The sequence below is a fragment of the Mobula hypostoma genome, chromosome 17 (assembly GCF_963921235.1).
Source record: "Mobula hypostoma chromosome 17, sMobHyp1.1, whole genome shotgun sequence".
NCBI lineage: Eukaryota > Metazoa > Chordata > Chondrichthyes > Myliobatiformes > Myliobatidae > Mobula > Mobula hypostoma.
The window spans coordinates 54453855-54470322 of record NC_086113.1 but is presented as its reverse complement, the minus strand read 5'-3'; the positions used below and the strand labels follow the sequence as shown (position 1 = coordinate 54470322).

The 16468-nt window shown below is 42.5% G+C and overlaps 1 long non-coding RNA gene across 1 annotated transcript; it reads right to left on the bottom strand.

Moving 5' to 3' along the window:
* Positions 1-8964: 8964 nt before the first annotated feature.
* Positions 8965-12300, bottom strand: LOC134357743 (uncharacterized). The gene is made up of 3 exons (XR_010020717.1): positions 12212-12300; positions 11870-12053; positions 8965-9145 (listed from the first exon to the last, which is right to left on the bottom strand). It is a non-coding gene; the product is annotated as an uncharacterized LOC134357743 (long non-coding RNA).
* Positions 12301-16468: the final 4168 nt, after the last annotated feature.

The window sequence follows — 16468 nt, the reverse complement described above, 5'->3', positions numbered from 1 at the left end:
TAAAAATACACTTAATAGTAATTTATAGCTTTTTATTACCATGTATTGCAAAGTACTGCTGCCACAAAACAACAGATTTCGCAACATATACCGGTGATATTAAACCTGATTCTGATACATTTATTGATTGATTTGACTTCATGGGATGCAAACAAAAGCATACAGTACATACAATATTGATACGAGGATGAGTAATCTCGATGGAAAATGTTGAGACCGTGCAGTCAGACATGGGAAGAAGCCTCTTAAAAATGTGTGCAGTCACACTGAAAACCCATCCTTAGGCAGAGCCACAACCAAGCCTCTTATTACTTGGGATTTGTACCCCATTAATTTTACTTCCTAGATGCAGAAGGGATTTTGTTTTTTTAATTATCACAATTGAGTTGTTAAGGATCACGTTACAGAGATACAGAAGCACCCAGAGATTCAACTTAGACAGATTAGTTGTACGATTGACCACTCTGATAATAGCTTGCGAAGTCAACCAATAAGTAGATTGTAACCATAGCAACCACCTGCAGGTGGGACGGTCCAACAACATTAACATCAAGCCAGAGTCCCAAGCTGAACAAGACCAGGGGACATTGTCCCACAGGCCTGTGGCTCACTAACACAGCAGGGGGAGGTCTACCCAATGTGTGCTATTCCGTGATACAGCAACAAACAAGAGGAATGCAGCAGGAGTGGAGGTCAGCTCAGGACTGGAGTCTGGTCCTTTCTGATCCAGCCATGGAGACCCACAACCCTCACGATAGCAGAGAAAAGTCGCCAACTGTCCCGGGCTCCGGACGGACAGGTAGCATAGATCCGTATCACCAACTACTTCACTGGCAACTTTCCCCTTCATCACTGGAGAATGAGGTGTTAATATTCAAGGAAAAAATTCCATTAAAGCAGGCGTGTTCAATCGTTGCAATTGCACAAACATGTCCTTCATCAGACTGTGCCCCACTGAGAAATATCCCAATGTCTGAAGGAGGAGCTAGGAAAGATGTCACCAGTGGTTTTTGCAGACCCAGGCGACTTCATGCATGAAATAGCTTATCCTTCTACTCTTATGTCTTGCTTTTCTTTTCAAGGTGGCTGGGGTACTGTCGGAGTCTGAGATCTACAGATCAAGCTATGGTTCTTCACAAGCTGTGAGTCTTCGGAACGGCTGTGCGGCCTGGCGCTTCGCTAATTGAGGAACGGCCAGGGAGACATGTGCCTTCAGGAAACAAACCCACACACGACCCAGTTCGTCACCACTTTTGCCGACGGAAGCACCGTGGGAGACTGAAAGGTAGAGTCAGCAGGCAGTGTATGTGCAGCTGTTGGACTTGAGTCATCTCCCCCTCCTCCTCCGCCCCCCCTTTTGATGGCGAGTGATAGTCTGTTGGTCCTCGAGTTGGGGTGCCTGGAGAAGTGACGTGGATTTGTAACAGTGGTACAGCGAGTTGCTGGTCTCCACTCTCATTGCTGCAGGAAAGCACCCTCTCTCCCCCTCACTGGAGAGACAGGGCCTGTCTGAGATACCGAAGTACTGGGTTGTGGACTGTAGTTTTTGATGAACTCTAGATCAAGGCCTCTTTGGGGGCTCGTCTATTGCTTGCGAGGTGGGGGTGTCAGTGCTTCTGCTGGCACAAGTGGGGGGAGGACAAGGGGGGGCTTCAGGGGTCTGATGTTTCTATCATTCATTCTATGGGGTTTCTTGTTTCATGGATGTCTGTGAAGAGTAAGAATTTCAGGTTGTATATTGTATACATTCCCTGGTATTAAGTTGAACCATTTGAATCCACATCACAACCCACTTGGCCATATTATTTGCCAAGGGAAATCTCGCATGCAATTGTGGTTGTTGTGTACATCCCTCCCTCTGCCAACCCAACATCGGCATGTAACATCATTTACACCGTCATAGCCAGATTACTAACCCAGCACCCGAGTGCCCTCATTACCATCTCGGGTGACTTCAACCACATTACCATAGCTAGAACACTGCCCAACTTCACACAGTATGTGAGCTGTACAACCAGAGGGGAGAGGACTCTGCATTTGGTGTACGCTAACGTTAAGGATGCACACAGCTCCTCTCCCCTCCCCCCACTGGGAAGGTCAAATCACAAGCTGGTGCATCTAAAACCCTGCTACGTGCCTCTGGTGAAGAGTAAACCTGCAACCTCAAGGACAGTGAGAAAATGGTCGGAGGCTCATGGGGCGCTCCAGGGTTGTTATTGAGGTGACAGACTGGCAGGCACTGTGTGAGCCACATGGAGAGGATATTGATGGGCTCACAGAGTGCATCACTGATTACATCAACTTCTGTGTGGACTGTAATGTTCCAACAAGAACTGTCCTTTGTTATTCAAATAACAAGCCATGGGTAACAAAGGACATGAAGGACATCCTGAATGCTAAAAAGAGGGCATTTAGAGATGGAAATAGGGGGGAGCTGAGGGAAATACAGAGGGACCTGAAAGCCAGGATCAGGGAGGCTAAAGACAGGTACAGGAGGAAGCTTGAGTGGAAACTCCAGCAGAACAACATGAGAGAGGTCTGGAGTGAGATGAGGACCATCACTGGGTTCCGGCAAACTAGCAACAGAGGAGCTGAAGGCAGTTTGGACAGGGCCAACGAACTTAACCTGTTCTTTAACAGATGTGATAATATGGCCCCTACCCATCCCCCACATGAGTCATCTGTTGTTGGCCCCCAACCAACACATATTCCACTCTCCCCTCCTACTCCTCCTCACAGTCCCCCACCCTGCTTTCATGACTATACCCCTTCCCCACACGAAACCACCACGGTGGGCTTCACAGCTGAACAGGTGAGAAGACAGCTGAAACGTCTCAACCCAAGCAAGGCTGCAGGACAAGATGGTGTCAGTACCAGGGTGCTCAAAGCCTGTGCCCCTCAGCTATGTGGAGTACTTCGCCATGAATTCAACCTGAGCCTGAGGCTCCAGAGGGTTCCTGTACTGTGGAAGACATCCTGCCTCGTCCCTGTGCCGAAGACACCACGCTCCAGCGGCCTCAATAACAACAGACCGGTGGCATTGACCTCCTACATCATGAAGACCCTGGAGAGACTTGTTCTGGAGCTGCTCCGGCCTATGGTCAGGCCACACTTAAATCCCCTCCAGTTCACCTACCAGCCCCGACTATGAGTTGAGGATGCCATCGTTTACCTGCTGAACCGTGTCTACGTCCACCTGGACAAGCCAGCGAGCACTGTGAGGGTCATATTTTTTGACTTCTCCAGTGCGTTCAACACCATCCGCCCTGCTCTGCTGGGGGAGAAGCTGACAGCGATGCAGGTGGATGCTTTCCTGGTGTCATGGATTCTTGATTACCTGACTGGCAGACCACAGTACGTGTGATTGCAACACTGTGTGTCCGACAGAGTGATCAGCAGCACTGGGGTTCCACAGGGGACTGTCTTGGCTCCCTTTCTTTTCACCTTTTACACCTCGGCCTTCAACTACTGCACAGAGTCTTGTCATCTTCAGAAGTTTTCTGATGACTGCCATAGTTGGATGCATCAGCAAGGGAGATGAGGCTGAGTACAGGGCTACGGTAGGAAACTTTGTCACATGGTGTGAGCAGAATTATCTGCAGCTTAATGTGAAAAAGACTAAGGAGCTGGTGGTAGACCTGAGGAGAGCTAAGGTACCGGTGACCACTGTTTCCATCCAGGGGGTCAGTGTGGACATGGTGGAGGATTACAAATACCTGGGGATACGAATTGACAATAAACTGGACTGGTCAAAGAACACTGAGGCTGTCTACAAGAAGGGTCAGAGCCATCTCTATTTCCTGAGGAAACTGAGGTCCTTTATCATCTGCCGGATGATGCTGAGTTTGTTCTCCGAGTCTGTGGTGGCCAGTGCTATCATGTTTGCTGTTGTGTGCTGGGGCAGCAGGCTGAGGGTAGCAGACACCAACAGAATCAACAAACTCATTCGTAAGGCCAGTGATGTTGTGGGGATGGAACTGGACTCTCTGATGGTGGTGTCTGAAAAGAGGATGCTGTCTAAGTTGCATGCCATCTTGGACAATGTCTCCCATCCACTACATAATGTACTGGGTGGGCACAGGAGTACATTCAGCCAGAGACTCATACCACCGAGATGCAGCACGGAGCGTCATAGGAAGTCATTCCTGCCTGTGGCCATCAAACTTTACAACTCCTCCCTTGGGGGGTCAGACACCCTGAGCCAATAGGCTGGTCCTGGACTTATTTCCTGGCATAATTTACATATTACTATTTAATTATTTATGGATTTATTACTATTTAATTACTTATGGTGCAACTGTAATGAATACCAATTTCCCCCTGGATCAATAAAGTATGACTATGACTATGACTTCTCAATGTAATAATGACAGAAAAGAAATACTGGTCTGGACAATGACATCTGTATATCCAAGAAACAACTCTAGGACCTGCTAATATCATCCATGTAATACGAGTATCTAAACCCAAACCATAGTCTTCAAACAACCCACTCCTGAATTTCCTTACGTACTGTGTGGCATGTTCTCTGATTTTCTATTTTACATCCTTTACATTAAAATGATTTTATTTAAGAGGGGTCTCACGAAGTAGATATTGAAATTCTTATGCAACAAAATGTTTGACTAAAAGTGGAAAAGTTGCAGGTACTGGAAATAGACAATAGACAATAGGTGCAGGAATAGGCTATTCGGCCCTTCGAGCCAGCACCGCCATTCACTGTGATCATGGCTGATCATCGACTATCAGTATCCAGTTCCTGCCTTATCCTCATAACCTTTGATTCCGCTATCTCAATGCTCAATGCTCAGCAGGCCAGGCAGTGTATATAGAGAGTTAACTTTGCAGGTCAAAGACTTCACGAGAAAGTGGTAGAGAGTGTAGGGGAGTGAACATCTTCAATGGGGAAGGCCAGGGTTGCTGTTGGGATAAATTGTAGTGGGGTTGATGGATTAATGGGGAGAGTTAGAGAGAGACAGAGACAGAGACAGAGAGACAGAGACAGAGAGAGAGAGAGAGAGAGAGAGAGGGAGAGGGGAAAATATAGCATAAGAGCACTATTAAAAACGCAATAAGTAAATAACATAATAAAGCCAGAGAACCACCACTGCTACTGTGCACAACTAAATATTAAGTGAATGAACTTCCCCAAATTGGTCGATTAGAGTGGCAACCACATAGTTGGTGACAACAATGGACCTAACGTTATTCATTTGAAACCAACCCATACTGTGCAGGTCCCTCACACTGGTCCTCAACATCTGTATTCTTTTCTCCAATATATCTCCAATAACCCCTTCATCCTACACTTAGGAGGTAATGGAAACGTCTGATTTGTTGAAACATCCCACTTCCTTGGATATTTGTTCCTATTACTTATCTTTATCTGTCTCATTGCTGTGGTGTGCCTTACAACTGCTGAGAGGAACAGAACCTCTCAGTCTCTTGGTTGAGACTCCAAAAACAACCCGTTTTACCACTGAAAATTCAAGGCCAAATAACTTCACGTTGCAAATGTTAAATTCAAATAACATGAAGTTCTTGTTATTTTTTTGCCAGAACGTATCATGACATGGCATTGATACCAAGGAGAGTATGTTCTCAACTCATAACTTGCTCAAAGAACTGCCCTATAAGTCTGAATAGTTATATCCTGAATTATTTTATTAAAATACTTAAGATTTTACACTGTTGTGTACATGTTTAAAGATTTATTTGACTCAAAACTGAAACAACATATAATCATCAAAACATCATGTAATAAACTTTCCGGTCTATTCAGGTAATTGAGAGGATAATCACCATCTCTGCAATCACCATCCTTCAAGCAGCAGTTACTAATATAAACAATTCTGAACCCATTGCATTACTCCAATATTTTGTGACTGCAGTAATTCCAAATTCTTACAAGAAAGAAGATATTCCACATTCATACTTCTGAAAGGACCTATAAGACAGCCACTGTGCCCGTAATGAGTTTGTGAGTTTTTTCCGGGTGCTCCAATTTCGTCCCACAGTCCAAAGACCTACCAGTTGGTAGGTTAATTGGTCATTGTAAGTTGTCCCGTGACTAGGCGAGGATTAAAATCAGGGAATCACTTCGGAGTGTGACTCCAAAGGCTGGAAGGTCCTATTCCATGCTATATCTCAATAAATAAATAAACTTTTGAATGAATATTTGTAGTATTTCTATGCTCTACATATTATAGAGCTGAATTATTCTAGAATTTGTATGTCTATAAAAATGATCTGTACACCAAATTCATCAAAAACATTTTATAATCATCCATAAACTGGTAAGACGTCACGAAAAATACAACTTTATAGCCAACAATAAAACAAATAACAGGCAATAAGTTTCCAACCTTATAAACTGCAAATGATTTACGCATTAGATTTTGTATACATTAAAGTAAAATAAAATACAAGAGAGACCATGCATGTTTGTGAAGTTACCTACAACCAAGTTAGGAATCCCTGCTCTACGTTGTAAGACTAGATTGTGAACACCAGTTCTACTCAATTCCCCCGTCAAACATATGTCAGTACATGTGCAGCTTGTTATCAGCTGAGAGATATCCTAACTGGCCAGAAGCCAATGAAGTCAGACTTAATACTCCCAGTCTTCCCTACCTTACTGCTGATGATAGGGCAGGTGAATCAAAACGTCTTGTGGTTCAACTGAACTTACACAGTGAGACAAGCATCACCAAAGTTGCTCTGCGAAACCAAACATTTGATTTAACCAAGGTGGTATCAACTGGACAACCATCAAAACTGATTTGTGGTTCATTGTCATTAGGCCAGCAAAACCAACTTCTAACATCACTACTTCTACGGGAATTAGAGGTAGTGTAGAGAGTAGTGGTGAAAGTGGAGTGACCGGGGAAGTGGGGAGGCAGGTGGTGTATGACAACAGTACCTCAATAACGAAATACATGAGAGTCATTTCTCCACTGTGTATCAGCTGCGCATTTGCAATGTGAACAGACAGTAAATTAATAGCCTATCTGGTCGAAAGACTTCTTTGCATAACTTCCCATGAGTAACAATTCATACTGAATAACAGGCTTCTGTTATCTGTGGCATGAATATCACAGGAGATGCACAAATCTGTGAACAGCTTAGATACAAAGGAGGATTATAGCAACAATGTCCTCAAGGAATTATGTGATTGCTCATCTTGTTTATCAGTTAATAAATCTGAGGTTCCTCAAGACTCAAGGCTCACTGAACTAAGCTGAAGTAGTCCATTACTACTTGGGCTTTGTTTCCCATTGTAAAAAATTTTGGGGATCTAAAAAGCCCGGTGTAAAGAACATGTGAAGCCTCCATACGTAAATACAGGTCCCATCATATGCAAACTTGGATGTGACAAACAGTATTTTGTATATTGTTTTAGGATGTGACAATAAATAGTACAACATCAGCAGGTCCTTGTCACTGGAACAGAGCTGAAAAAACTCTATTAAGGAAACATGAGCTGGGGTGTGCCAGGAAAGGAGTTTAGGCTCACAGAAAATAGCAACTGTACTGCAAATAAACATGATTTACTTCGAAAGCATCCATTTAAAGAGTGGGGGAAAGAGAGTTCAATCAAATAAACTAATGTAATCTTTCCCCAACAAAAGTCAGATAATAACAACTAGTGAAGGATGGTTCTACGCATATTTATTTTCTTCAGTATAACCTCAGTAACTATGCATAATTAACTGTGAAATTAACCAACCATTGTCAGCGTGTCAGTCTACACAACCAAGAAAAAAGCAACAAACCTTCTTTATCTCATTAGCCCAGTGAATCCTGCTGGCAAGTCTGTGTTTACATGTTATAAGGTAAAAACAGGATCAAACACTTGTTTGTGGCAGAATTTAAAAACATTTAATTTTGCTTACAAATTTAACCTTAAGATCTTTTTCTTTTTTTTTATACAGATTTTTCTATTCTATTCCTTCAATTATTAACAAAACAGAAATGCACATTTTATTGGAATGCATTAAACACACTGGCCACATATTCGTTATGGACTTTTGGTTCTCCTGAATTTGCTTGTTGAATACTGACTGACCAAATACTTCTGCTATTTCAGAAATTACCTGCTCTGGTACTTTCTAACAGAGGCAGTTACACAACAAAGATTTCAGGAGTTTGTGGTGTGGACTGATGCAGTGTCAGCACCTGGAAAGATTAACTCCAGGCTGAATTTCTTCATGGGAAAAATCATGCATTTTAAACAAGGAAAATTGCTTGCCACGAGTTTGCCTTTCTATATGTAAAAAAAAGTGAATTTTTAAGGGATTCCTGAATTAGTAATGGTAGTACTTAAGGGAGTTGCTGCAAAATAAACTGGAGGAGCTCAATGTTAAACAAGGAGCGCAATGTTATAAAGTGTAGGAGGGGTTATACCAGAGCTTATGACAACAGATCATGTTGTACTCTGTGGAATTTATACATGACAATTGGCAAGGTGGATGAACATCGTCAGCAGCAAAACTTGCAGGTTCACCTCCAAGACTTATATTGCTGGTCCATTATCACTTCTGGGTCTAAATCTGGAACTTGCTCCCCAACAGCTTTGTGGGCGCATTTTCACCAGAAGTCCAGCAGTAGTTCTGGAGGGGTTGGGGGGTGGTTCATCACCACCTTCTCACCAGCAATAAGACTTTGGGCAATACATGCTGGCCCTGCTGGCAACATTCACATCACAGGAAGCTAATAAATTAAAAACATCTCCTGTGACATAAATCACAATGGCTCAAGAGTTACAGGCACAGAGTTACCTAAATTAACTCTCTCCATCACAGAATGAAAGTGGGCATTGACAAACACAAGCACCAACATTTACAACGAGACTATTATTTCTAAAAGGAAGCAGGAAAATAATGCATCTTTTTAAATTAAAACTGCTTTTCCAAAAGAAAAAAATTCAATCTTCTGGATATCGTGGAGACTCCAGCATTTTGATAATCAAGAAGGCAGGATTCAGAGTTTTAATAGTGTGAGAGATTGGCATTTGTGTAAACAACTTCTGGTGCCACAGTTCTGGACAGTTCTTTGGTTGTTTCTTGTTAAATATCTTTCTCTTCAAATTCATTTTCCGTTAGACAGCACAGTGCCAACTTCTGCGTGTACAAAGAAATGATACCTGGGAAAAAATGTTAAAGAAACAACATTTTTTAATAAGCAACACACACTTGTCTTCTTTGTAACACTATTTAATGCAAGTATTTGACCACATGGTAAAGTAACTAGTCATTAAATAATTAACTTGCATATTGCTGTGCAGAAAAAAAACATAATTAAAAGAAACTAATTGGACCAAATTTTTCATTTACCTAAAACTACAATCCAAGTTCTCTCTTCAGAGATGTAACTCGATCATATTATTTCCAATACTTGGGCTTTTATTTCATTATAATTCTTTTTAGACAATTATTGAGAAAAAATAAATCTCCCACATCCAATTCAAATAAAAATGCATCAGATTCACATTTAAGTAACAAAAAGAGGGAATCCTTTCACCGGGAGACTGGAGGAGCTATGACAATTTATGTAGAGGAACAGGTATTTCAGTTCTAACCTGTTCCACCATTCAGTAAGATCACAGGTGAGCTATGGCCTCATTTTTTATTTCTGCCTTTCCCCAGCCTTCCTCAATCAAATTAATGCATTAATTTTCTCAATTCTCAAACAACTTTGGTTTCTCTCTTGTCACAGTTACTGCCTGACCTGCTGAGTAATTCTGACATTGGATTTTCAACATTTGCAGGTTTTTGCTTCTACTTTCTGCCATCTTGCTTTTATTAAGAGGGTTGTGGGTACATGAATGCTTCACCTGTTGCTGGGCACATTCAGCTTCACCTGTCTATAATTTCTCACAGGCTCTTTCATCAGATTTTTTTTCCAATATGCTGTGATCAGTGCCTCTCAGAAACCACTGCCTCTTTTGAAAGCATCTTTGAATCTCAAGTGTTGTCTACCAACTGGTCTCTTGGCAAATAAGAGTTCCCATTCTGGATGACTTTGGTGATTCAGCACTTGTCCTTTGTCCTGACATGCAATAGTAATTTCAGATAATGCTGATTGAACGTACTATATTTACTAAGGTAATTGAGCATCTTACTAGCCTGTATGTTTATAACAATTTATATCCACCACATGATGAGTCAGTATATATTGATCTTTGTTTTTTATGTACTTTATGATTCAGTTTGAACAGAATCCAAAGCATAAAGTCATAATTATGTTCTTCAGCTGTTATACTTGTGCTTTTTGTAATTCCAAATTCTCTTGTTTTGCTTTCCAAATGTGTGTACTTGGAGCAGCAAGTACCTTTGGATCCCTGTGCTTCTAGTTTTACATTATTTAGAAATTCCCTGTTTGATCATTTTGTCATTAAATTGCAAAATCTCACATTTATTTATTTATTTATTGAGATACAGCACGGAATCGACCAATTCTGGCCCTTCAAGCCACATCCCCCAATTTAACCCTAGCCTAATCACGAGACCATTTACAATGACCAATTAACCTACTAACTGATACATCTTTGCTTGGAGCACCCAGAGCAAACACACACACTCCATGGGGAGGAAAGAAGACTCCTTAACGTTTACATTAGAGTAGCAGCAATTGGTATACACTGAATCTATTGCCCATTCACTCAACCTTTCATACCTTTTAGTAGCTGAATGCTCAAATCTACACTGTTTACAATGACCTACACTTAGTCTCTTTGTCAAATTTGAATAAGTAGCTTCCCCCCCCCCATCATTTCTAAGTACATGAAATGCTTCCAACATATCCTCAGAAGACAGAGTGAATCACAATCCTAAAATTTCAAATTCATTTCTATTATTGACCTTACCATTCAACTGATTTCCAAGCCAGGCCAGTACGGCGCAGTCAATTACTCTCACTTGCAAGAGCACAGTTGGAGGTACCTGTAGCTTCAAATTTTCAGAAGCAGTGTTTATAAATTTGTGTCTATATTTTGTTCATCTCTAGCATGGATGCCTTTTCTTTCATTAACTAGTTTGTAACTCAATCACAATGCTCACGATAAAGCACTCTAATTGAGTGAGCCACCCCCATGGTTAGATAGTAAAGGCCCTTCACAAATGTATTAAGAAACTAACTCAGGGCAACATAAAGGCTTGTTAGGATGGGTGACCGACACTTCATCAAAGTATATTTTAAAATTCACTTTAAAGCCGAGAGGGTGAACAAGACTTAAGGAAGGATTTGCAGAGGTTAAACATGCACTTAACATTCTCTATGTAAAAAACCTGCCTCTGACACTCTCCCTCTACTTTTTATTAAATTAGCCATTTTGGCTCTGGGAAAAAGTCTCTGTCCATGTGATATATGCCTCGTATCTTGCACACTTCTAAGTCACCCCTGATCCTTCTTCACTCCAAAGAGTCGAGCCCTAGCTCACTCAGCCTCTCCTCATGGGACATGCTCTCAAATTTCAGCATCACTCTGGTAAATCTGCTCTGTACCCACTCTAAAGCTTCCACATCCTTCCTATAATAGGCAACTAGAACTGAACACAATACTCCAGTTCTCATTCGTGATGGGACTTATACCGTCGCGTCATTGTCAGTTGAGGTATGGGTGAGTGACTGGAGAAAGGGGTTCGACCAGCAGCAAAAGTGTGGATGAACCCCAGTTCAGAAAAGGCACTGCCCCACAGCTTGCCCAAGATACTATTATAATAATTTTGTCAAAAAAAAAAGTGGGGACAGAGACTCCACAGAACGCAGAAGGAGAAATTATTAGATTGAGATAGCCGAAGGACTTAAAGAACACATTTAAACTTCCTAGCAAAGAAAGAAAAGTATAGAATTTTCAGCATATTACTTACGTAAAAGCTTTTCTATGCACTTGGGTTGCTTTTCAGGTGGGAGGTAAACACAGAAGAAGTAGACTGGAGCTCCAGAGAGTGCGACTGCAATTCCAACGAGGGAGTTTATGGTGTCGCTGAAGAGAGGAGTCACGACCAGAAACAAGCTGCACATGCAGTAGATCATTGGGAAAATCAAGCTGAGCTGCAGAAAAGAAATTTCACATTTTAACATTACTAATGACAGCTGACGGCAAAGAATTTTGCAGATATTCACATTATTTCATGGTTACAGGATTGTGCTCAGCTCCTGCCATTGTTCCATTGACATCTATGGGATGATATGTCAGTCAAGGACCGCACCTGGCAACCAATTTTATCAACACACACACACCATGCTGGAGGAACTTAGCAGGCCAGGAAGCACACAGTTGACATTTTGGGCTGAGACCCTTCAACGGGGCTGGAAAGGAAAGTGGAAAAAGCCAGAATAAAAGGTGGGTGGGGGAGGAGTACAAGGTAGGTGAAGCCAGCTGGGTGGGTGAGGGTGGATGAAGTGAAGAGCTGTGAGGTGATAGGTGGAAAAGGCAAAGAGCTGAAGAAGGAGGACTCTGATTGGACAGGAGATCCCATCTTTCCAGCATCTGCAGATTTTCTCATCTCTGTTCACAAGCAGCATTTAAAAACCAGACCTTCCCCTTCCCCTCATCATTGTCTATCTGGGGCTTGCCACACCAATATTTTTTTCTCACGCCACCCTTGGTTACCAATTTCACATCCTCCTTTCATCTTCAATGATCCAACAACCCCACTAATGTTTTAGTTGTTAATAAACCTCAGATGTTTAGTAAGAACTGTCATTCATAAGGAACTCATGTCTAATTCATTTTATTGAAGGGGTTTTTTTTAGTGTATGGAGCTGGCTGCCAATTTTTCTACAGCTGGCATCAAATAAATCAGTGTTTTAGTTGAATCCTGCAGCTAGAAAGAGCCTTTCCAACAAGGCAGTATACCTGTGGTACTGCAATGCAAATGCCAGTTAATTCCCTCTAACAGAGGTGATGCAAATCCACAACCTCAGAAGCTCGAAGCCAATGTCTGCTCTCCCTACACATCTATGCAAACCATCACTTAAAACAATTATTGTGCCCAATTCAAATGAGCACTTAATTAACTGAAAATTAAAATAACTGCAGACGATGGAAATCTGAAACAAAAATCAGAAAATGCTGCAAAAAAAAACAACAGGTCAGGGTCCTGACAATGAGTCTCTCATCTGAAATATTGACTCTATTTCTCTTCCCACAGTTGCAGCCCCAGTTGCTGAATATTTCCTTTCTGGTTTGAATATTTAATTAACATCAGTGTAAATAACAAATGCCTCGAGATGATTTCCAGATCCTGGTATTTAAAGTTTGGTTTCACTAAACTGGCAGTCTGAGTATTTTAAGTGTAGAGTACACAAGTTTAGCAAGAGCGGTGTTACACAAAGATCCACAGAGGACCAACAGAAGGGACATTACGGATCATTCTAGAGGCCCTGACCTGGAGTTACACCAAGACTTTGTTTTTTTGTGATAGTGGGACCTGACCCTGAGGGCTCACGGCCGGCCACATTTCATATCACAAGGATGCGGCCTAGAAGGCAAGCACACCTTCAGAGTTCCAATGCCTTGTGGCCCTGTGGACAAGTCAACTCTATGCCAGTGTCAGCAACTAAAGTGTGACGGGAGAAATCAGAACATCGGATCCGCTGTTGGGGGCCATGTACCCGGCGAATCGCGCTCTCTCTCTCTCTCTCTCTCTCATTGGTGGGGGGGGGGGGGCCCCAGTTTGTTGCCGATTCTTAAATCGGAGAACTCAGGGGAAAAAAAAGTGACGCAGCAGACTTTATCATCACAAATCAGCGAGTTGTTTAGTCTGTATCTCCCCTCTCGCTGAGTTACATGTCTCTGCCCCTATATTAGAGACAGAGAGCCTGTGAATTGCCGGGTGAATGATCAGTTTTTGTTGTACTGCAAATCATGGTCTTTCTTCGGGGCTTTGCTATTGCTTGCTTGGTGGGTGCTGAAGCAAATGGGGGAGGGGAAGGGGAAGGGTCGTCGCTTTACTGCTGCTTGCATATGGGAGGGGGAGTTGTGGGGGCTTTGGAGTTCTAACAATTTAACTGTCACTTGTTCTTTGGGCACTTCTGTTTTTGTAGATGTCTGCGAAGAACAAGAATTTCAGGATGTATATTGTATACATTTATTTGATATTAAACTATTCTAGAGTTATTATATTGTGGATAGCTGGGATAGAGATAGAGAGCCGGAGAAGGGGGAATCGGACAGGAGAGGACAGAGGACCATGGAAGAAAGGAAAGGAGGAGGACCACCAGAGGGAGGCGATGGGTGGGTAAGGAGATAAGGTGAGAGAGTGAAACAGGAATGGGGACTGGTGAAGGAGAGTGGCGGGGGGGGGGCGCAATTACCAGGAGTTAGAGAAATCGATCTTCATGCCATAAGTTTGGAGGCCACCCAGGCGGAATATGTGTTGCTCCTCCAATCTGACTGTGGCCTCATCGCAGCATTACATCCTTACATCCTCCCCATGGAACGCGTGGGTTTTCTCCTGGTCCTCCGGTTCCCTCCCACCGTCCACCGGGAGAGTTAATTGGTCATTGTAAATGGTCCCGTGATTAGGTGAGGGTTAACTGGGTTTGTCGGGGGTTGCTGGGACGGCATGGTTTAAATGGCTGACTCCACACTGTATCACCAAATAAAAAATATATTGTTTCACACTAGACATCCTTAATCACACTGTTCGATTTCAATGCTTAAGAGAAGTTCGGATAGGTACATGGATGGTAGGCTATGGTCCTGGTGTAGGTCAGTGGGAGCAGGCAGTTTAAATGATCCAGCAGGGACTAGATAGGCTGAAGGGCCTGCTCTGTGTACTTCTCTATGACTCTATGACTCTACGTTGACTCACAAGCCGAGTAGCTTCTTCCTACATCGCCAGAAAACATGAAATCAAACAGCAGCATCTTGGGTGAAAATCCAAAACATCTGCAATTGTTTTTCTGTCAACCTCAACATTTCTTCAAGGTATCTGGTGTACTCACTGTTGAAGTGTCGCCTATTGGTTCTGCCTCTCCAGGGCCTTTGACCAATCCACTGTAAACGATGAGACACATCCATGCTCTTAGGAGTTAATGAACATCATGGTGTAGGGTACATGGTGATCAATTGATCCGGGAACATCGTGTGCTTTACCACATCTGAGGTAGATGATTCTGTTAAAATCCACTAAAAATCGAGCATGAGTTTGTACTTGTGAAGAGCCAGCGTGTGTTTCGCAGCAACGACACTGAATAATCATTTTTCCTGTCTCACTCTTATCTGAATGTTTTATGCATGAGGCCACGACGTAATTTCTTCCATCGGCTCTCCACAATTAACCCTGCTGCCTGCATCACCAAGAGCTACCACTTGCTACAGCTGTGTTGCACAGTGGAATGTGATCTAAACTACACGCAGTGAGCACACAAAAACTACAGCACAATGCCGCCTTTCATCCTTCTGTCATGCCGTCTGCTGCACGTGCCAAGTTACCTGTACAGAGAAACTGGGATTGTTCTCCCTAGAGGTTCAGAGAAGGTTTAACTCTTCAAGATTATGATAGATCTTCCAATGGCAGGAGTTACAGCAAAACAAAATCCCACCCAGAAGAACACAAGGACTTTTCTCACTCAGCAGGCTACTTTGACTTCAAATTTGGGTTGTGATGGGGTGGTGGGTAGAGATTCCGTAATAACTGTCATGTTGTTGCCCACCAACCTATTGAAGTCTTTTGAATCCCCGTCACTACTCAGTCTTGAGAACAAACGTAGAAATAAATAGTTGAACAAGCTGATAGGATAGAAAAGAAGGTATATGGCATGTTTGCCTTATTAGTAAAGGCACTGAGTTCAACAGCCAGGAACTTTCCTGCAGCTTTATAGAACTCTGACTCAGCCACATCTGCAGTACTGTATAGCATTTAATTCTGGTCACTTTGGAGATTATGCAGGAGAGTTTTACTAGGATGCTGCCTGGATTAAATGGCAGATGCTATGAGGAGAAATCGAACAAACTAGGGCTGTTTTCTATGGAATGGTGGAGGCCAAGGGAAGATCTGGTAAAGTGTATAAAGTTATGTGAAGCATAGATCTGACAGCTGGTAACTTCCTAACACTGGAGGACAATGCATTTAAGGTGAGATGATAACAGTTTAAAGGAGATGTGAGGGGTTTACACAGAGTGATGGGTGCCTGGAATTCTCTGTCAAGGTTGTCAGTGGAGGCAGTTACATTAAATGCATTTAAGAGGCTCTATATAGGTACATGAACAATAGGACTACAAAGAACTGGATGGCAGAAGTGGAAGAGTGAATTTGGGTTTGTTTCAAGGCAGTAGACTGGACTGTGTTCAATGATTTGGCAGTATACCTGAATAAACATGTCACAATCATTACCAATTTCACAAAGACATGTATGGAGAAGTGTGTCCTTACAAAAGCATTCTGTGTCATCCCCAAACAGAAGCAAAGGATGAATCAGGATATTCGTAACCTGAGGGTTAGAGCTGTAGTGTTTAT